The 23027-nt window shown below is 47.9% G+C and overlaps 1 protein-coding gene across 1 annotated transcript in view; it reads left to right on the top strand.

Annotated features, from left to right (window-relative positions):
• EEPD1 (endonuclease/exonuclease/phosphatase family domain containing 1) overlaps positions 1 to 23027 on the top strand; it is a 113933-nt gene that overhangs the window by 30328 nt on the left and 60578 nt on the right. The gene's annotated exons all lie outside the window — the stretch shown is intronic.

The raw sequence follows: 23027 nt of genomic DNA on the forward strand, positions 1-23027 counted from the left end.
GTTATGAAAATGCTAAATGTTACCGAGGATTCATATAATTTTATATTTGGAAATGCTTTATAACAATTTATTAGCAAATATTGATTTTCACATTTAAAAAATATCTGTTGAATGTGTGACAAATTGAGTTGCAGTCAGTAGATTCAATTTACTGCGGAAATCTTGAATCATCTGATGCAGTAACCAGTGCCGTTGTGACATTCTTGCCGTTCACCCTGGCCTCGGCAGTTGGCGTTAGCCCATTTCCACTATACCATCCCCCCAGGAGGTGAGATACTGTGAAGACAGCCACCGCAGGGGCTGGGAGGGCAGGCTAGCCCAGCGCCTGGTGCAGTGTGCTCCTCAGTTTGCTGATTGATTAACCCAGTTTATAGAAATTTCAAGAAGTGTGCTAGGCTAAATTTTAAAAGGTGGAACATTTGTCTGGTTGAAAAATAGGGATTTTTTAATAGCACATCCTAGAAAAAAATCAGTGAATGGTTTTATTTAGTCTTGAAATATTGATACTGATGTCATTAAATGTGCCATAAGTATGGTATATAACATATTGAACTTTATGTTATCAGTGGACATTAGTTTTCCTAGATCTTTTTGAAGTTGTTTGACTGTATTGTCTTTTTTGGGGTAGATTTTTGTTGAATGTGAAAATCTTGAAATCCATTCAGTAGGTGTTTGTTGAGCACCTGCCATGGATAAAGAGCGCCAGTCGGTGTGGGTGCTTTGGGGACAGAAGAAAGTGCATCCCTAAGATGACCAAGGAGGAAGGCTTCCAGGAAGTTAATTAGGCACGTTTTCCTTGCTGAGGTTGTTTAACACTGTACTTAAGACTGGAGGTCTGCAAATAGGCTTAGTTCATATCCTGTGCCTGACACTTGCTGTGTCTGACAGGTTCAGCAATTACTTAACCTTTCTGTGCCTCAGTTTCCTCATCTGTAAAATAAAAATAACAACGTGTGCTTCTTGGATTTTGATGACATGTACGTGAGAAATGCCTGTGAGGCCCCTTTAGCAAGGTGCCCAGCATGGAGAAAACACGCAGTCAAAACTAACCATTATTTTTAGCTGGGGTGACTCTTGATTTGGCTCCTGTGTCTCTCTCTCACTCTCAATTCTTGTGACGTAATCAGACAAAAATAAATATACTCCTGACCAAGAACTGATTCTTGTTTGATTTTTCAAAGGCTGTGCATTTCATCTTTAAGCACGGGCCCACTCTTGAAGGTGAAACTGTGGGAGCAGTGACCAGCACAGGTTGGCCTTCTTGGATTTGTGGAGAGGAAGACATCTGGCAACTTCCCTCGGCTTCCTTTGTTCTTTTGGGTTTATTTTAGTTCTCTGAGTCCGATGCCTCATGGAAGCCTGGCACACAAGAATAGCGCTAATCCGAGTACAGTCATAAAACAACCCTCTCTTTGAAAGTGGAGGAGTTGGGGATGAAGCCTGATTATCCCCGGGGTTATTTTTAGAGAGAAGCCCACCCTCAAGTGATACTATACCCTTCCTGGCCTCTGCCTCCTGGGGTTGAGTCCCCGCCTGCTGGGAGCGTGACTTGCGCCCACCACGCCCAGAACGTTCCGGCTTCCTCATTCTGGTCTCTTGCCAGCCGTCTTCCCTTAAGTCATTCCTGGTCATTGACCTCTTCCCCAGAAAAATGCCTCAGAGGTTTCTGAACTTGAAACCATTGCCGCATTCGCTTTTACTCCGAACCTTTGGAGTTCCCTCCTTTGGGCCAGGTGGTGTAAAATCAGACAGGGCTTGGAAATTACCATATTGGTATCAAGTTAGGAAGTGCCCATGGTTTCTGTCCAGGGAACATTCTCCCGAGAACAGTTGGTTTGTGCCAGATCTCGTTACCTTGGGCAGCTTGGTTACTGGTCCTAAAATCAAGCCTGTGCTTGGACTGACAAGAGTGAGTGAACAGGACCAGGAGACGGGGCCCTGAGGTCAGCCAGACTGAGATGGCTTTAGTTTAGAACCTAAAGACGATGTTTCAGCCCTGACCCGCTGCTGTGGGTGAAACCTTTCTGGCACAGCTGTGTAAGTAAGCGTGGGAGAGGGTGTGTGCGCACACCAGAGAGACGGGGAGGGACACTGGAGGCAGCTGCCACCCGGCCTGGCGAGCCCTCCCCGTTACGGCCGAGACCAGAGGTGGTCTAGTGGAGGCCAACTCTCGTTTGCTTTCTACTGTGAGACTTTCACTCCACACTGAAGAGAGAGGAGTACTCCAATTAGGAATAGTTAGTGGCACATTCAGCTGCCTGGTCAAGTGTGAGCCATCCAAGGTGATATAAATCTGGGCTACTTCTGATTAAAACCAGACGCACGCTTACATCCTGTCCATCCAGATGGTGACGCTGGGTCTCTGACCAGACATGGTTCATTTCATGTCTTCATTTTGTGACTCCAGGTTGCTTTTCTTTTTTCCTTTTGTGAGGAAGATTGGCCCTGAGCTAACATCTGTTGCCAATCTTCCTCTTTTTGCTTGAGGAAGATTGTCACTGAGCTGACATCTGTGCCAGTCTTTCCTCTATTTTGTATGTAGGACACTGCCACAGTGTGGCTTGGTGAGTGGTGTGTAGGTCTACACCCAGGATCCGAACCCATGAATGCTGGGCTGCCAAAGCAGAGTGTGTGAACCTAACCAATATGCTACCGGGCTGGCCCCAAGGTTGCTTTTTTTTGTTAGTCTGAGGCAGCTTCTTCTGGTGACAGTCTGTGACCAGAGACCACAGCCATTTCTGGTTTGGGAGTCTGGGATCCTGAGGCTGTTTGTGACCCCTGCCCCGTGCCCTTGCGAATGCATGAGCAGGTTTGGGCGGTCAAAGTTTGGGGCACCGAGACTCTTCCAGGTTGTCGGGATCCTGCAGGTTGAAATGCTTCATCTTTAGAGTCTCTGCACAGGCACATGGAGGCCTGAGTCGAATTTGAAAGAAGGCTCTGGGCCCCCCAGTCTTTCACCCTTTTCTAAAAGGGGAGCGCGTGAGCTTTGCATTGCAGATGCGATTTTTATTTTTAAACACTGGGAGTGACGGTGTGTGAGCAGTGACGCATCCACAGCCAGCTAATCTGTATTGTGTAAAAACACACAAACCACAAATTATTTTTAAAAGGGAAGAAAGCAAAAGAACAGATGCAGCAAACTCCTCGTGTCACGTGAATCGAGGGAAAAACTCCGTTAGAGGCATTTCTGAGCAGCGGCAGAGGGAAGACCAGCATGACCGGAAGGAAGGGGCAGGAAATTCTGTCTGCTAGTCTTTGCTGGGGGGCAGCTGACACTTTCCTTTACGTCTGATTTTCAGGGCATTGATGATGTCCATCTTGATGTGCCTGTATTCCTTCCTTCTCTTTTCTTAAAATGAAGTTGAATAATTTTTTGTACATACTGAAAAGTACTGAAATCAGAAGTATAGAGCTTACAGTATTTTCACAAAGTGAGCAAACCTGGGACTTGAGCAGAACCTTACGAGTCGAAGCCTGCATCTCAACACAAGGTATATGGGCAGACCTGGTTTACTGAAGTCAGAGACCATCATATAACCCAGCTCCTCTTATATAAAAAAAAAAATTGGTGTTAAAATCTAAGAGTAAAAATGATATTCCTTGGACCACCATCAGAACTAAATTATGTTTCCATGAGTGACATACATCAGAGACCTTCTGGATCAAGAAATGAAAAGCATCAGAGTGGGAAGAATGCCTTCTTCCCTGTCCCTAGCTCAGGGGGTCATTGGGCTGCACGTTCTCCCTGAGGACTCAAGATGCCCAGATGCCCGTAGGCTGGAAAGGAAGGCTGTGGCACAGATTCCTTCTGTTCCTCAGTCTCCTGTGTGGGGCTCAGGTCAGGTGGTTGGAGGGCGGGAGGGGAGGGAGGGGCCACCCATGGGAGGAGTGCAGCCTCGCCCGACTCCTCATTGCTCCTCTCCAGGTAGTTGCAGTCTGACCCTGCTGCGCCCTGGCCTGTGTCTACACTGAAGAAACTCCTGGTCCAGCACAGGAGGCAAGCAGGGCACAGACTGGAAAGTTCACAGCAAGGATGCTAACCAAATTGTGGGGCAAGTGGAGTGTCAGGGCAGGACCCCAGAAGAATGGATGCTGAACCCCAAGGTCTGGCGTGCCAACCAGGAGAAGTTGGACGAAGAGGCCAGAGAGCAGAGTTCTGGAAAGGGAGAAAACGCAGAGGCCTGGAGCCAGGAGACGAGAGCAGGCTTTTAGAGTAATGAAGGCAAAGTATGGTGGAGAGCAGAGAGAAGGCCTCAGGGGAAAAGAGGGAGCGATGAGGCTGGTCAGGAAGGAGGCAGCCCTTCATGCAGGCCTGGGGAGGTCGCTCAGAGGTATGAGGCTACCCGGAGGGCAGAGGAAAGTCAAGGAAAGAGCACAGGAGGGGCGGGAAGATCAATGGAGCTCTGGATTTTTCATTGTTATGTGTCGATGGAATTGTGCCCCCAGGGGCCCCAGATTCCCTCTCCTATTAGAGACGTTTGTCCAGAAAAGCTCCAGGGTCACAGCCTCCAGAAGGCCCTGCCTTTGGATGGTGTGAGGTGTTGTTTCGCATTCTATGAGGGGCGGTCTTTTTAACATGTGCCCAGGACTGGGTTTTCTAAGAGGAATTCAGGAATCCAGGCCATCAGTTGCCACCAGTTAGTAGGTGACCAGTAGCAGACCAACTACACCCATCCTAGTACACTATTCTTAAGACTTTTTCCAGAATAATCATCACCTCCCTCCAGGTGGCCTTTGGGGCCATATCACGCTGCTATGATAGAGCTGACAGTAAAATTAATCCTTGGACACAATGTGACGGGTTTGGAGAGTTTTTCCTGGAGCCTCTTGTCTCTGCTCAAGTCCTCAGGGCCGGGCAGCCCCTGGCAATCCTGAGACTCGCCAGTTCTGGGTTTATTTTGTGTAGCCTTTGAACTTCATGTCTTGAGTCCTTTTCATTCCATGAGAACTATGGCTACTTCTGTTGTGAGGTCAAAAAAAGATCTGAGTTCATATATGAGGGACTTGGATTTCTAGTGCCACATGGTGAAGAGGATGTTACTGTCTGAAGTACTGAATTCAGTGCTTGCAACAGAGGTCACCTCATTTGGCATGTCTTCCAGGCCCCGAGGGCCTCCTTGGGAACAGCTTGGACCTTTGTGAAGCCAAATGCATGCTTTAGGTTCAGATCCAGATCCAGGCACGTTAAGTACATGCTGGAGGAAGAAATCCCAGATTGTATGAATGAATGAGTGAATGAGTCAATGACTGAATTCCAGTTCCAACTTGAGGCGGAATTTTCAAGTTGGTAATGATTTTTACCCTAGAAGTTCTTTTGGCATCTTCCCTGTCCATTCCTTGTGACCCCCTCCAAGGTGAGTTACCTCTAAGGATGGGGACACCTCATAGGACTTCCCTGGTCCTGTCCCCTCCTACTGCCACTTTCTTTCTGTGGCTCATTGCCTCCACATCCCCTTACATCAAAGCCTAAGTGTTCTGAATTGAATCCCCCAGAGCTTACGAATACTCGTCTCAGGACTTATTTTCATGAGCAAAGCCCTCGTGTGGCTTTCCAGGAATATTAGTCTAGTCCAGGGATGGCAGATGATGAGACGGACTCTAAGTGATGGTTAGTTCTTGCTAGAGTAGTGGTCTTCAAATGTCCTCCTACTGAAGGTTCACCTGAGCATCCTTTTAGATGCCGATCCCCTGTCTCCAATCCCAGTGAGTCTGACTCAGTAAGCATGGGATGCAAGCCAGCAGTCATAATCCCTAACAGAATCCCAAAGGCTTCTGGCGCAGGTGTATAGTAGGGGTTGACAGTACACTTAGTGCACTGGGTGGAGGAGCCCCAGGCTAGGTCTGGGCTGGCCCAGGAAGAATGGTGGAATTGATGATGGGGGTCTGCCATGAGAGAAGTGGATGGGGGAGGCAGCGCTGGGTCCTAAATCGGCCTTTCTTGTCCTACCTTGCCTAACCCTTTAGTTTGGAGGTACACATTTTTAAAATGTGGCACTTTGTCAGAAATCCATGTGTCCTTGTGTGTGCCAGGAGTTGTTAGCTGATTCCAGTGGTGATTTTGGGCGTATCCTCACCTGGTCTCCAGTTACTAGACACGAATACTCATGTCCCTGGAGACTACTGAAATCTTTCTTTCTGAAACGAAGCCTTCATAATGCCCCAGGTGGAGCTCCTGACTTGCAGTCCATTCTTTCTGACTCGTTTCTTTTGTTCGTTCCTGTATTCCCTTAGTGATCAGATATTATTGAGTGCCTACTCTGCAGGGAGCTGGTGAGGCTCGAGAGGCCGGGCCGCCCTTCCGAGTGCCACAAGCCATTGCCCTATTACTGTGAAGTGTGGGACCTAGAGGGCTAACAGGGCCCGCTTCTGGGAGGGACACTGAGACCTGACAGACTTTGAGGTAAGAGGAGGGCGACGGGGAGCAGGTCTGATTTGCTCGTGGGAGAAATGAGGCGCGTCAGAGCCGCCCTGACCCCGTGAGCCGTGGTCAGCCCAGCGCACGGCTTCCCTGATGGAATGCTGCTGGCAGTGCTTCCATGACCTGCTCCTCACCATGAACTAGGAATGAGTCTGAAAAATGCTTCCCTTCCTAAGGAGTCACAAAAGAAGCCGAGAAAGCCAGCAGGTGAGGCCTGATGCCTTTATGCACTGAGTTCATAGCGACTTTTCCAATTTTAATTAAAGAAGTCTGACAAGATGTGTGCTGGTGTGCAGGGTACCCTTTGGGTCTGCATATAACGTGGAGAGCACTTAAATGCTGCATGTCAAGGATTTTCTTCCCTGAAGATAAAAAAGAAAGCTTTAAAAGATGAGACATTCTTTGTTCCGCGGTGTGTGGGAACAAGATGAATGCTATCTTAGATCAAGGCACAATTTAAGATTGATGAATGCCTTGTGTGATTGTCCCTTCCCCGGAGGCCCCAGCCAGAGCTGTCTCACTGAGCAGGTGCACGCTGAGGTCACTTAGGTGGAGTCCACCTCTGCTCATCCACTACTGCCCTTGGAGGCTGGACTTCCCGCTGCCTTGTGGCCTGAAAAGCAAGGCCAGTGGGAAGATGTGCAGGAAGCACTCTGTAGTGAGAGGGAGGACCACAGGGAGGCTCAGGAGATGTCCTCACTGCTCCTCTGAGGCAGAAGAGCGCCTTAAACATTGCTGGGGGGCCTCAGGATTTCACACTGTCCCAGCCAGCCCAAGTGACACACAAGCTTTGCATTCTGCCTTCAACAGCAATCCTGACCCAGAGACGTAGGTTTGTCCTCAGGAGACGGGAGATGGGAACCCTTTTTCTGTCTGAGAAATCTGAAGAAAGTTCTCCCAGAAGTTGCAGTGTCTTGCCAACGCTCAGCACGGGTTAACACAGACCAGTTTATCCAGGGGCTGCCCTTCACCCGCGGTTTCTCCTTAGAGTGTTGGGAAACTGAGTCACCTTAGTTTTCCAGTGTGGGCACTGTCTAGTTGATAAGAATTTTCTAGGAAAGGGGTTTATCATTATTGTCATTATTATTATTAAAAGCTCATTATCCCCTCCCTTTAGAATTTTAACTTTTCTAATTATTGGCATAGCCAGCCCTGGTGGTCTAGTGCTTAAGATCGGGCACTCTCACTGCCACAGCCTGGGTTCATTTCCCAGTCAGGGAACCACACCACCCGTCCGCTGGTTGTCATACTGTGGGGGCTGCATTTTGCTGTGATGCTGAAAGCTAGGCCGCCGGTATTTCAAATACCAGCAGGGTCACCCATGGTGGACAGCTTTCAGTGGAGCTTCCAGACTAAGAAAGACAGAATAGGAAGAAGACCTGGCCACCCAATTCTGAGAAATTTGGCCTTGAAAACCCTGTGAATAGCAGCGGAGCATTGTCTGATATAACACCAGAAGGTGAGACGATGGCGCAAAAAGACTGGGCAGGGTTCCATTTTGCTGCACACAGGGTTGCTAGGAGTCAGAATTGACTCCACGTCACGGCCCTCAGAAGTGGGAGGATGGGGACGTACTGAGAGATGGCAGGACATGGTGTTTATGGGAAATGAGGCCTCATGCCTGGGATTAATAATAATTAATAATAATGTCTGGGATTAATAAGTCCATGACTTATGAAACTTCCAGGACTCCCTGGGCCAGTCTTGGAGAGCCATTGGAGAAAGAGTGAGGTGGGGAGCACAGCCTGCCGTTGGATAGGCCTGGGTTCAGACCCCCATTTTCCTCTCCTGGCTGGGTGATGGCATCCTCTCTGAGTCTCAGCTGCTGCTTCCTTAAATTGGGAATAATACCCTCTCTCCAGAAGCTGTGGTGCCCGCAGCTCTAGGGAGCGGGGACACTTCCCCTGGGGGCAGGGAGCTGTGAGTATCAGAGCCATCAGAACTCAGGGCTGTGGGTGACATGATGCACTCCCTCCCTCACCTGTTGTATGGGGTTGTCACGAGGACCAGCCCTAACACATGACACACACAGCACCTGGCCTTTTGCAAGCGTTTATAAATGACAGCCATTATTTATTACTTTTTACGTCTTGAATTCTTCTGGCTTTTTCCTAAGACTTGTGGGTATTTTCTCTTGCATCACATTTCTTTAAGCATTCCCAGTTTTGCTCCAGGTCAAGAGCCCAGTTCTAGAAAGAAAAACTTACTTTGAGGAAAGCATGACCTGCACATTGCAGTTTTCTAGCACTGACACTGTGGGGTGCTGAATTTGCCCTTCAGAGCATTCCTGTTGGGAGGTTGACACAGAAGGGATTTTTGGTTTGTGTGTTTTTTGTCTCTGATATTACTGAGTTTCCCAGGCCGGATTCATGCCTGAGGCTGTTGTTGCAGAGATTTGCTGGAGTCTTCTGCAGGTTGTCTGTTTTGCCAGCTAGCTGTTAACATGTACCCAGGTTTGTCGAGTCCTGTCTCTACTCACTGCTCCTCCAGCCCCATGGCACTCGAACAGGAGCATGCACCACAGTCACCTGTTCCGACATTTGGGTGGCCTCCAGTGTCTCCCTACAGGACGCTTGTTAACTACAAAGGAAAAGCAGGACCTTTCCAGTGGAGACACCTGCAGACACCACTGTAATGGGACATGGCAACCTTGTGTACCTCCTGATAGGATGCCCCCAGAAGAGTGCAATCTTACTTTGGTGGTGGTTTTGCCAAAAATGCATAATCTGAATTTAATCATGAGGAGACAACAAACAAACTCAGATTGAGAGACATTCTGCAAACTGGCCAGTAGTCCTTAAAGTATGTCAGGATCATGAGACTGTGGAACTGTCGCAGATTGGAGGAGACCCAGGATCTCTAATGCAGTGTGGGGTCCTGGATTGGATCCCGGAGCAGGAAAAGAATCTTAGTGGACAACTGGCGAAGTGTGAGTATGGTCTATAGGGTAGTTAAAAGTACTGTGTCACCATTAGTTCCCTGATTTTGATCATCGTACTATGTTTTGTAAGATGTTAACTTTTGGGGAGGCTGAGTGAAGGGTCCCAGCATCTTTTCCATACCAGCGTATAGAGGAAAGAGCCAGAAAGTTCTGGTCTGGGTTCAAATCTTGCCTCTGCTAACAATTAACCAGGTGACACAGGTCAGGTCACATTACCTGTGTGAGCCTCTGTTTCCTCATCTGCCCGCCTCCAGGTGTCATTGTGAGGTTATATGAGGGATTGTGTGTAACCCACGGCATGTAACGTTCCCTTCCCCAGCTGTCCACCAGGGATTTGTCTTCTTTCCCATCTTCCAGCCTTCCCCCAGACCTGTCCCTTATCTCTGCCAACCCCGCCATACATCCTCCGATGTGGTGTTTTCAGAAACCTACACGTGCCTTTACTCCCAAGGTCTAGAAAGCTGGTTCTACAGATGAGAAACTCACTGTGGTTCTTGACGGGTGCAGCCTGAGGTAGGGTTGAGCCCCAGTCCGTCCTGCCTCAGCTGCCCTTTTGCCAGCTCCGGCTTCCTGTAGGGTTCTCATTCAAAGGGTACCAGTCCCCTGCTACCCCCGGACCTGCAGCATGGCCATCATCTGTAGGCTTGTTAGAAATGCAGAGTCTTCGACCCCACCCCAATCCATGGACTCAGAATCTACATTTTACCAAGTGATTCGTGATTCAAGTTTGAGAAGTCCTCTCCTTGCTGACTTGACATAGAAGCTGATTCCAAGCCAAGAGCCATTTGCCTCTTGTGTCTCCGCACTGGGGGGCTGGATGAGAGTCAACATGACAGCTGAGAAATGTGAACACAGGTTAGAATAATCTTCAGGACGCATCGTTCCAGGCCAAGCCCTTGTGTGGAATTGTCTCCCCTGGAGACTTCAGAGGCCTGAGGTCCTGCCGACAGCGTGGGACATCAGCCAGGGCCTCTGCATAGGGTTGTCTGCCCAGGCTCTGGGTGGGGAGGGTTTGTTTGTTTTCCGTGGCGACTTCAGTTTCTCACCCTGTTTTCTAGCCTGTGCCAAGCATGCCTGGGGCCTCCACACAGAGGACTGGCAGCATCCAGCTGCCACGAGGGTGTCCAGAGGACGTGGACAACAGCACAGATTGCTTTTAAGTGATGGTGGCTTTGTGGCAAAACCTCATACCTCTCAGCTTGACTCAGGTGCTGCACAGGTGGGCTTTTTTTACAGCTTAGCTAACATTTCTTTAATGGCTCAGTGTGCCTGAGAACTGAGCCCTGTGCTTCACCTGCCTCGTGAGTTCAACTGTCACCAGGACCCTACAAGGTGGGACCACCTCAGCCCCATTTTATAGCCCTGGACACTGGGACTTAGAAAGACTAAAGGGGCCCAAGGTCATGTGGCTTGTAAGTGGAGCTGGGATTTGAACCGTGAGCTACACTGAGCTCCCGAAGCCCAGAGCCCAGTTCTTGAACTCTATGTTATGCTCACCCCAGTTCCCTTCTGGTGTCTGAAGCAGGATGGCCACACCAGTGCCTTCTTGCACTCAGGGCAGAGGCAGTGGCCCTGCAGGCTCCTTCCTGCCTTTCCGTCCTTGCCCTGGATTAGCCACCTGCCAGGCCCCAGTGCCCCCGCTGTCTGGTGAGGTTGGACCTGCTGGTGGTCACTCTTGGCATGTTGAGGACAGGTGTTGGGTTCTGGGTTTGGGTTGTCAATTCCCAGAGAGGAAGAGACCAGGCAGAATGTGTGGTAGATGATGCTTGTCACAGTGCAGCTCCTGGCAGCAGGGCCCGGGCCAGCATCCAGGCTTCGTCGAGTGGGTTTGAAGCGTGGCCTTCTCGGCTGGATTGGGGGCAGTCACGGAGTGGGCTGCACCTGGGCGGGAAGCAGTTCAGAAGCCCCACAGGTCATGCCCACACCACGTGGTTGACGTTCCGGTTCTGTGGTCTGTTCCTTCCTTTCCCGGTCCCTTTCTAACAGATGAGCAGAGGAAAGCAGAAACCACCAGAAACTCTAAATGAATACCCAGCCAGTTTGGTTTGTCCTTTCCCCAGACTCCAGTGCAGGAGAGGCTGGTGTTTTTAAAACTCTGATTCTCTTTTAGTCTCAACTGAAAGGCTCGGAGGTAATTAGCTGTTATAGAAAGAGTGTATCGTCATTTTAAAAAGCTGCCTCGTGGGAGTAATCATTAACTGCAGTAGGATGGGAACATGACAGTAAAAATAGACCCCGGACCCTTGTTTGCAGGAGCTAAAAGAAACCAGCCAATTGGTTTAATGAAAATTAGGCAGTTGGCCAAAAGTCACCACTCTCTCACTTTTTAATTGGAAAAAAAGTCATAAAAAGGATACGTTCTGTGAAAATTTAGAGGAGTCAGAAAAGCACAAATAATAAAGGAAAATCACCCTTAATACTACCATTTGGAATAACTGCTTTTAGTACAGTACCTCGGCAAATGCACTTCCGTTCTGTTTCCTATGCTCACGAATAAATGTTTATTTGCACAAAATTGGCATCACATTGATGTATAGTTTTATAAACCGCTTTTTTCACTCAATAATATTTCAGTCTTTGCCCCATGTTGTTAAGTGCTCTTTTTAGTAAAATGGTGCATTAGCTAAAGGCACCATAATTCATCCAAGAACAGCAGCAACGATGACGACAATGACAATGACGATGGTGATGATGATGATGACTAGGTTTTGTATGCAATTTGCTCTGTGCCAGGCACTCTTCCACGCTTTACACATAAACTCACTTTATCATCACACAGCCTTATGAGATAGCTGCTGTTGTTCTTTCCATTTAATCTTTGTTGTTTGACTTTTAAGCTTTTCCTTTAAAAAGATCTATTTTAAAGATTTTATTTTTTTCCTTTTTCTCCCCAAAGCCCCCAGTACATAGTTGTATATTCTTCGTTGTGGGTCCATCTAGTTGTGGCATGTGGGACGCTGCCTCAGCGTGGTTTGATGAGCAGTGCCATGTCCGCGCCCAGGATTCGAACCAACGAAACGCTGGGCCACCTGCAGCAGAGTGCGCGAACTTAACCACTCGACCACGGGGCCAGCCCCTAAAAAGATCTATTTTAAACAACGCTGTAATAAACATACATCTTTAAGCACACCCTTATTTTCCCATAGGTTGCCACTGGCTCAAAGGGTCTGCATATTTTACAGCTTTGATGCACATTCCCCGTTGTCCTAGAGAATGAGTCTGCACTCCCTGTCTCTTTTCCTGTTCCCTTTGTTTGGTCTGGAGGTGGCCTCATGGTGGCCTGCAAGATGAGAGTAACTATCTGATGTCTGCTGAACCCTGGGGCTTGTGACTGAGGGGTCTGGAGAGGGAGCAAGTCTTTAGACCTGATTCTTCAGGATTAATCACCAAACATCACTTGCTTGGCCCTTTATTGACTTGTATTGTCAGTTAACCCGTCTCTTAATTTGTTGTCTCTGAATTAGACTGAAAATTCCTTGTGGCTAGAACAGTATCTCCTGTGTCTTCTCATAGCTCAGTGTCCTACACAGGGTACTTGTTCTGTAGATGTTTGCTGATTGAGCAGAGAGGAGGATAATAGTGTTAGTAAATGTGGGTGGATTTTACTAGTGGCTGAAACAGATTTTGGAGGGGATGAAAGGGGACCAGGCCGCAGGTCACATGCCTGGTGAGCAGGCCCATTAGATTGGGTGGGTGTGGGTCATTTGTCCACCTGAGGGAGGCTCTGAGTGGGGCCCCAATGCAATTTTTAGGGCTGTCTGGCCCTCTGGGGTTTGCAGCTGCCCCAGAACAGACTGGGAGTGAAGTCTAGGTGTCCTGAGCCTGGCAAACAGATGGGGCACCTGGGCTGCAGAGGCTGGGGCTGTCGCTTCCCTGGAGGTGGCAGTGGTGTAAGCTTTCTGTCACTCTCTCACTTCTGTACTGTTGGGATTTGTTTTTTACAATGAGAATGCAGCCATGTATTATTATTATTCTAAATAAAATTATTTAGAAGATAAACGATAGGAAAAAAATGTCTTTGACTCAACTCTCTAAAGACTCCTTTCAAAACTGTGTCATATTGAAGTCCCTGCCACTTGATTATTTTGCAATGAGGAAGACATGTTCCATATTTTACATGGGAGAGCAGGGAGTGGCCTGCAAAATATTTCTGGCCTCTCTTGAGCTTTGCAGATGGTTTCAAGTTTCGTTGTCAGAGTGGCCCTCTGATTCTCAGTCCCAGTGCTGAGTGGGGAGGGTGAAAGCGTTTGCCTCAAGTGTGATTTGGAAAACTGGGATGCAGGTGAAAAGCATGGAATGTGCTTCTTTTATTCCCAAAAGAAGTGGCATTAGATTTTGGATTATGTATTTGACTTTTGAAAACTATAGCAAGTTCCCAAAGTGAGCAGGCCATTTTATCAAGATGGGGGTGAGGGGTAGGGGGGTGAACAGCGTGTGGAAACCAGATCTCTGGCTGTTTTTTAAAGTTTTAGTGCCTCTGCACAGTGGTGTTTTCTGCATAGAGGGGAAAGGGTGGCAAAGAGTGGCAAAGACAAAACCCTAGAGACACTTTCTCTCAGGCTCTGGGGTAATGGGGCCACTGACCTAAATAAGGGCAGGAATCCACTAGTATAATGCGCTTCTGCTGCCAGGACGGGCTGTATTGAGGCCGCGGTGTCCTCCATTCACACACTGGCCTGGTGTGCATTCAGGTCCCAGACAACACGCAGGCTGCCGTCTGAGACAGCCAGACTGCTCCAGACCCGCCCACAGGGTTTCCTGGCTCCAGGAGCCTAGTTGAAGGCTGAGTGATAACAGGGCTAAATCCCTGGACAGAGACACTAAGAAATAGGATTTTATCATAAGAATCCCAAGAAATGAGTGGACCTCCTGGGGCCCCAGGGCTGGGTCAGAGAGAACAGCTCTTGGTGGACCATCTAGAACAGCGCTATCCAGTCGAAATACAATGTGAGCCACATATGCAATTTAAAAGTTTCTGAAAGCGCAGTTTAAAAAGTTAAGACAAAACAGGTGGCGTTAATTTTAATATTTTTTATTTAACCTAATATATCCAAAATATTAACATTCAACATTTATTCACATAATCAATATAAAAATTACTAATGACATGTTTTACATTCTTTTTGTGTGCTCTTGGAAATTCCATATATTTTACCCCTAGCAGCGCATCTCAATTCGAACCCGTCACTTTTCAGCTGCCTAGTAGCTGTGTGTGGCTCGTGGCTGCCATATTGAAGACTGCATGTCTAGAAGCTGTCACTCGGCTCTTGTAGAGTGAGGTTGGAGACCTGCCAGGATGCTGTCTGGGCCCATGGGGTCACTGTAGCATTTGATGGAGGCTCCTCATAGTGTTCTTCTGCCGTTTAAAAAAAAAAGAGGGGCTGGCCCCGTGGCCGAGTGGTTAAGTTTGCGCGCTCCGCTGCAGGCGGCCCAGTGTTTCGTTAGTTCGAATCCTGGGCGCGGACATGGCACTGCTCATCAGACCACGCTGAGGCAGCGTCCCACATGCCACAACTAGAAGAACCCACAACGAAGAATACACAACTATGTACTAGGGGGCTTTGGGGATAAAAAGGAAAAAATAAAATCTTTAAAAAAAAAAAAAAGCTTTGAACCTTAATAAGTTATAGATAATAGTTCTTGACATTTTCATAGGGCTTTTCCATTACAGGTTACCTTTAGTATATTCTCCTTTGCGCCTAAAAGTCTGTGAGGGAGGCAGAGCAGGTACCATTCCTTTCGTGAACATTGATTGAGGGTCTGCTAGGTGCTAGACCCTAACTTGCATACAGCTCCTGCCTTCTTGGAGCTCAGATTCCAGTGGAAGAGGGAAAAGCAAATCATCGTGTTAACGTGGTTAGAACTGTAGTGGGAATATGACAGGGCTAGAGAAACACCTCGGTTCTGCCCAGGACACCTGGGGAAGCTCTTCAAAGGAGAGATATTTGAGTAGAAAGATGCAGAATGAGGAGTCCTTCCTAGGCAGGTAAATGGGGGTGAAGGGGGAGACGCATTCTGAACATGGTCCATTTGGGTTAGAACTTCTGAACCGGGTATGGCCATTTCACAGCCCTGATACGTCAGGCCACCAGCTTGAAATCCTACCAGGTGTTCATAGGAGAGGGGTCTGGAGCCCAGGCGTTTGGGTTAGCCATGGCTGGAGCAGCTATTCATCTGGAAACGGTGGTTCCTGGGCAAGATCTTCGGGAAGGAAGGGAGTAAGTGGTGGGAGGGACCCTGCCCTGAAATTTGATGACCAGCTGACCTTGATTCTAGGGTCCTTTCCTGCCAGCAGCTACCATTTTTTGTTTTGAGATCTGAAATAAGAATATTTTGCGTGCAATTTTGTGTTGTCATTATGTTAAAGTTGAGTAAGCATGCGAGCTTTAAGTGCTGTTTGCTGCATTTCTGTTGTAGTTACTGGGGAGTCTTGGGGGAGAAATCACCATTTGTGGATATTCCCAGCCTAGCTGAACTGCCTGCCAGATAGGCAGTGCAGGGATTTCAAGCCAGACCGGGAGCTGGCCTCTTGCCTTTTGTCCACACAAGGCCCTCGGCCACCACTAGGCCAGGACAGAGAGAGCACCCACAGGCCCGCTGGAGGCCCACTCAACCTCCAGGCATGGCGAGCCTCCTCTGCACTCAGCAGTTTTTATTTTTATCTCATCAGCGTGTTCCTCCTTTTAAAGTGTGAATCCTAGTGACCCGAATGAGCTGTCTGCCTGGGCCTGGGCCAGCGGGACGGGGTTACTCCAGTTCAGAGGCTGCCCTGGGCTGGGGTTGCAGGGATGGGGGTTCCCTGTGGGATTGCATGGGGGCAGGACAGGGTGGGCTCACCCTGGCCAGGAGCAAAAGTGGCCTGCCAGACGGACAAGTTCTCAAACTGGGAAAACATTATGCTAAAAGTAAACTGGCGCCTGTGGTCCCCCTCCCTCATCCCCTTCATAGCAGCCCTTTTAAAAGAACAAAGCAAAGTTTGCAAAATTCAGATGTTAATATTTAGAAACACGAAATCAAGTGTGCATACCTCTCAGAGTTCAGCTGTAGATAGAATTCAGGCCCGCTGGCCTTGGCGTTCACACATGTGGGGCTCTGCTGAGCTTTTATCCACGTTGATGCATCAGAACAGCGTGGTTTCACACTCAGAGGTTGGGCATGGGGGTCTGCTCTTTCCCTGGGATTGAGTGGTCTGAGGAGGCTGCCCCGGGCTCTCCAAGGAGGATATTCAGTTTTAAAAACAGGAAGGCAGACAGCCTGCCCTAGCTCTCTGTTGGCCAATGCCTGAAACTCACTTGAGTCAGAGGGAAGGAAAATAACATTTGTGGGCCCCTGTGCTGTTCCAGAACCTATGTTAAGTACTTTTCCTATGCAGGCCGGTGAGTTCCACACAGGTATTCTGTGAGCTTATCATCATTCGAGGCAGTTTTCCTTCCATAGGGCAGGGTTCTCCAAATGTGGCCCCTGGACCAACAGCATCAGCATCACCTGGGAACCAGGTAGAAAGGCCGGTTCTCAGGCCCCACCCATGCTCTCCAGAATGAGGACTCTGGGGAAGGGCCCTGCCATCTGTGTTTTAACAAGCCCTCCAGGCAACCCTGATGCACCCTAAAGCTTGGGAACCCCTGCCCGAGAGGTTCCCTCGAGCTAGCCTGCGTTCAAATTTCGGGTGTGTGGCTTTGGGCAAATTGGGCAATCACTCTGTGCCTCAGTGCCCTCATCTGTAGATTAGGGGTACTCACCCTCTCCGTGGGGCTGTGTGGTTACATTAAGTAATATATGTAAAACTAAGAACAGTGCCGGGCACATGGTAGGCTCGCTCTAAGTGTTTGCTCTAACCTGCTCAAAGTCAACCAGCTTTAATCCCGGGTCTGTTGGACCTCAAGGCCATTTCCTCATTTTATTGTATGGGCTGTCCCTTGGAAACCAGTTCATTGAGCTGTTACAGTGTCTATTCTGCAAAAAAAGTAGGCTGCTTCGTAAGCCTAGGCTAGTAAGGAGATTTCCTTTCTCATTGCCAGCTTTAGTTCCTTAGTAGGAGCTGCTTGGAACACCGAGAGAGGGATTTTAAGGCCAAGCCTGAGCTTAGCCTACGTTTGCCATTATTGAATAGCGATGTCTGGGTGCTCGTGGCATTCTTCCCTCCTGCCATCAGTGGTTGTCCAACAACTTAGTGTGAATTTCTGATCCTTTCCTGTTACTGGGTTTTATTGGGAGGCTGTTAAGTGTCCCGCTGAATGCCACAGGCCGGAGGAATGGTGTGGGCTGCACGTGTTCAGGGTGAATTAGCAGGAGGCCGTGTGTGGTTTGTGGGCCGCACCTGCCCAGGAGTTAACGTGTTTTTGGCCTGGTGCCGTCTCTTTTGGGACTTGGGGGTGGCTGTGGCCACAGGAAAGGGCTGGTTGATGAGCTACATGTTCTGAATCCTGGCCAAATATCCTTCTATTTCATGATGACGAACTGCAGCTTTTAGCTCCATTTCGTAGATGTGAAAAGGGCTGCTGTAACCAAGTACCACGCACTGGGTGTCTTAAATAACAGAAATTTATTTTATTACAGTTCTAGGGGCTAAAAGTCTGAGGTCCAGGTGTCAACAGGATTGGTTTCTTCTGAGGCCTCTCTCCTTGGCTGTCTTCTCCCTGTGTCTTCACACGGCCTTCCCTCTGTACGTGTGTCCAAATTTCCTCTTCTTGTAAGGACACTCATCATATTGGATTAGGGCCATGCTAATGGCCTCATTTTAATTTAACTACCTGTTTAAAGACCCTATTTCCCATTACAGTCACATTCTGAGGTACTGGGGGTTAGGACGTCAACATAAGGATTTGGGGGGTAACAATTCAGCCGGTGACACCTGGCCTTGGATTATCTATGTGGGTCTTTCAGAAAAGGGAATCTTGTGCAGGCAGCTCGGCCCTGAGGTGACCGAGTTCCCTGAGTACAGAGAGGAGGAAAAGCCCCTTCGAGGAGTGGAGGAGCGCTCTGGGCTCGTGGGAAGGCCGTGGAGGCTGTTTGCACATCCTGTGGGCAGCAGAGAGGAAGCTGCAGGTGAGAGGCAGGGGGCAGGTGGAGGGAAGGGAGCCCCCCAGTTTTAGGAGACGGTTGGTTGTAATAGTGCAGGCAATGATAATGAGGGCCCAAAATACAAATTGGGTCTTTTTGATGAAAATTTTGAGATTTTTCCTGATAGACTTTTGAATGACTTGAATACAATGAAAGAGATGCTACCAGTTTCCGGAAGGAGAATACCATATTTTGTAAAGATGACAGTTCTTCCCAATCAATGCATAGAGTATTTAATGTGATTCCGATTAAATACCAGTGAGATTTTAGGAACATGACGCAATGATCCTAAGATTCTTTTGAAAGAATAATCAGCTGAGAATTGCCGAGATATTTTTTCCTGAGGGTGGGGAATGATGTCTCCTTCAGTTCGTTGTCCACACGCTCTCCAGAGTGTTTTCTCTTGTGAGAACATGAATCAGATCCCATCTGGTTGTCTCATCCTGTCAACACGTGGAATAAAATCTCCACTCTTTACCGGGACCTCCAGCCCCAGGTGGCTGGCCTCTCCAGCCCTCCTGCCTCCCTCTTGCTCACTGAGCTCCAGCTGCACGGCTCCTGTATCCTCCTAGGGAACGCAAGGACCACGCCCACCTTCGCATTTGCTGCTGCCTCCACGTGGGACTTTCTTTCTGGTCTAGACTCTCTCATAACTCACTCGTTCTTGTGGTTCAGGTCTCTGCTCAAATAACGTCTCCTAGGAGAAGCCCCACCACCACCCTGTCTAAATTGCACTCTTTCCTCTCACTCACTCCCCTCTGTTTTTATCTGAATTGCACACTTTATTTACAGTGTGGTGGGGCAGAGTGTGGCTCTGGCCCATACTGCCTGCATTCCTATCTGGCTTTGCCCCTTACTGCCATGTGGCCATCTGGGTGTCAGTTTTCCTCATCTGTAAAATGGGCATAATAATGCCCATGTCGTGAGACTGTTGTAGGGATTAAATTTGATACATAAAGTGCCTAACAGAGCCTGGCACACAGACGAAGTATTCAGTAAGTGTTGTTGTTATTACTTGTTCAACATCCATTCCGCCCACTAGACAGGGAAACAGACAGAGGAGTGCTTTGCCTGGTTCCCTGCTGTGTCCTCAGGGCCTAGAACTGTCCTGGCACATAATAGGGCCTGGTAAATGTTTGTCGAGTGAATACATGGAATCTAGATGGTAAGACATATTATAATTAAAGTAGTGATTGGTGTATGAGTAGAGACACAGATTAAAGGAACAGAATAATATCTCAAAAGCCAACCCTAGCATTTATGGGAATTTAATACACGACAATGGAGCATCACAAATCAGTGGGGAGAAGGGGTGGATAATTTAGTAAATGATCCGTGCAAAATAGTTAGATCCTCTCCTTATGACAGATATCAAAAGATATTCCAATGAGATATTTCAACTTAAACCATAAAAAAAAAAACTAAGGAAATATGTGGGAATATCTTCTTTTCTAGGGAAGAGTTGGCTTCCTAATTAGCTAAAGGGAAGATATAGGTCATGCACAGAAGAAATATGAGCATCCAAGTAATATGGGGAAAATGTTTAACTTATTGATAATCAAAGAAATACAAAGTAAAATGAGATGTCATTTCTCTCCTATCAGGTAGCCCCATAGGAGTGGTGTTGAGAAAAGGACTTTCCTGGATTGCTGGTGGCAGTGTAGCTGGATAAAGCTTTTCTGGCACACAGTTTGGAGAAGCTTAACTGTACACATATCTTTTGACCTAGTAAAGCCAACTCTAGAAATCTAACCAAGGAAATAATCAGAAATGTATCTGATATATGTGCAAAGATATTCATTATTCATAAATAAGAAAGTGTGAAAAAAAAATAAATGTCCAGCAATAGAGGAAATAGTAAGTAAATTATAATGCATACCCACAGGAAATATGTAGCCTTTAAAAAGATCTTTTTAAAGATTATTTATTTATGGTTTTTTTTGGTGAGGAAGATTTGCCCTGAGTTAGCATCCATTGGCAACTCTCCTTTTTTTTTTTGCTTAAGGAAGATTAGCCCTGAGCTAACGTCTGTGCCAATCTTCCTTTATTTTGTATGTGAGTTGCCTCCACAACATGGCTGGTGAGTGGAGTAGGTCCACAGCCGGATCCGAACCCACAAACCTGGGCCACTGAAGTGGAGCATACGGAACTTTAACCACTGGGCCATGGGGCCAGCCACCTTTAAGATTATTTAATGCAGCAGTTCTTAACTAGGGGTTTCTGTTTGCATCATGCTCACTAATGCCCCACTGGCCAAAGCATGTCACATGGTCATGCCCTGACTCAGTGGGACCAGACTACAGAAGAGGTAAATACTGAGGGCCACTAGTGTAACCGTGTATCAGATATGTTCATGAAAGGATTGTAATTTCTAAACACAAGACACACTCACATATGGATATTTGCCATTATGTTATCAGTGGTTATTTTCCAATTTCTTATTCTGTGTATTTTCAAAATTTCCTATAATGAATATATATTTTATCATCCTAAACGAAAAACTTACCTTGAATTAAGGAAGTGTGGCTATGGGTTTGGAGAACTTAATACATGATAAAGGATGGATTCAGGAGGTGGTCAGGTGGATAGAATTAACTGCTGTTGGTGGCTTTTTAGGGGGTGGATGAGGCAGGGAGTAGGTGGGTTCCAGAATAATGTAGCTCAGGCCTTGATTGGATGGTGTCCAAGAAGGGGGAACAGGATGTGGAGCGAGGTTGCTGGGGAAATCTCGTTTAACATGTTGAGTTTGAGGTTCCTCTGAGGCATTGCACTTAAGAGCCCAGCAGATAGTGGAAATACAGAGCTGGAGTCCAGAAGAGAAGTGGGGGCTGGAGAGGGAAATGTTCTTTGGATCTTTGGTGGTCATTGTGAGAGAGAAAGTGTGATTGGATCCTTGAGTTCACTGACCGGGCCAGTTACAATCCCTGACGCTGCTTCAGTGTGGCTTCCCCGCCCTGGCCCCAGGCTAGATTAGCCTGAACTCCCAGTCATAGGCAGTCTCAGCACCCTGTGCTTCTTTTTTAGAGCGCTTGACACGTTTGTAATCAAATGACCACTTATGCAGTTAGTTGATTGATGGGAATGCCCTCACTGGATTGTCAGCTGCATGAGAGCAGGGCAGGATTCGTCTTGTCTGCTGTCATTAATCAGTCTTGTCTGGCACTGGTTTTCTGGGAGGATGAGTAAATGAAAGCACGCAGCAAGCAAGCCAGGGAGCTAGGGTGGATAAGGAGGATTCAGAAAAGATGTTGGGGGTTCAGGAGAGTTTCAGGAGAAGAGTTTCAAGGAGAGAGCAGGCACCAGTGTCAGTCAATGGTTAGAGGTTGAGAAAGATGGGCTCTCGAAAGATCAATGGAGAAAGCGGTTTTAGAGTAGGGGTGGGAGCAGGTCCTGGAGGGAGGGAGTGTGATCAAACATTCAAGAACACTTATTGGGCCAGCAGTCATGGAAAAGAGGAGAAGCAGCTCTTTTGAGTGGGAGGGGCCGCAAAGGAGAAGGAGCTCATATAGCAAATTGGACGTCATGGCTCAAGGTCAGCTGGGTTGAGTATTCTCAGTTTGTGTCATTTGATTTTTCAGTGTCCACAGGAAACAGATGTCCTGTTTGAGAAATGAAAGTTGTATTGTCCCATCTTGCACCCCCACAAAGCTGCCAGGAGTCTCCCCAGAGAGTCCTCCTCACCAGCAGGTCTGGTCAGGGCAATCTTGGATGTGCACCATGTAAAGTTGGCTGTGTTGAAATCTTCATGAAAATGGCATTCTTAGATATTATACCCTAATTCAGTGGTTCTCAAGGTATGGTTCCCAGTCTGGCAGCGTCTGCCTCACCTGGGAACTTGTTAGAAATGCAAATTCTCAGGCCCCACCTGAGACCTACTTCAACAGAAATCTCTGGGGTGGGGCCCAGCAATCTGTTTTAACGCTCCCAGATAATGCTCACTAAAGCTCCAGAGCCACCGGCCTACATCCAAAAATATAAGCAAGCAGTTGTTGGTCCAAAAATATAAGCAAGTGGTTATTGGAAATTACCTCTCTCCAGCTGACATTTACGTGGGAGCCTCTGAGCAGCGATGTCTGTTTTCCTCCCACGTGCTTCCTGGAAGAGCTTTTGGAGTTGTCTACTCAAACCCTGCACTGGAATTCCCTGAGCTTGAAGAATTGAACTGATAAAGTTAGAGGCCTCTGTCTTGCTAAGACTTCCATATTAAGGGGTCAGCAGTTTCTTTTGGGATCCCAGGCAGCTTTCCTGGCCTGACTCCACACATGAGGTTCTAAGCCAGCCTGTGGGGGCCTGGGGAGGGGACCTCCTGGGCCTCCCTGAATTCATTATTTTAAATTGAAGACAGTGGAGCAGCAGAGGGGCCTGAATTAGAGACAGGAGGATAAGGTTTCACACATAGCAGCTGGAATTGATAGCAGTGGCATCTTGGACCTATAGCTTTGAAGACACAGTGAGATGCTGTTGCTTAACAAAAACCAGACCCAGCCCACCAGCTGCCTTCCTCACTGTGACCCAGCACCACACTAGGTCACTGAGTCCCTAAGTGCACCTCGGAGTTCCCTGGAGGTGAAAGCTTGGTGGTGGCTGTTGCTGTTACTTTTAAGGGGC

Source organism: Equus przewalskii, chromosome 4 (assembly GCF_037783145.1).
Source record: "Equus przewalskii isolate Varuska chromosome 4, EquPr2, whole genome shotgun sequence".
Lineage (NCBI taxonomy): Eukaryota > Metazoa > Chordata > Mammalia > Perissodactyla > Equidae > Equus > Equus przewalskii.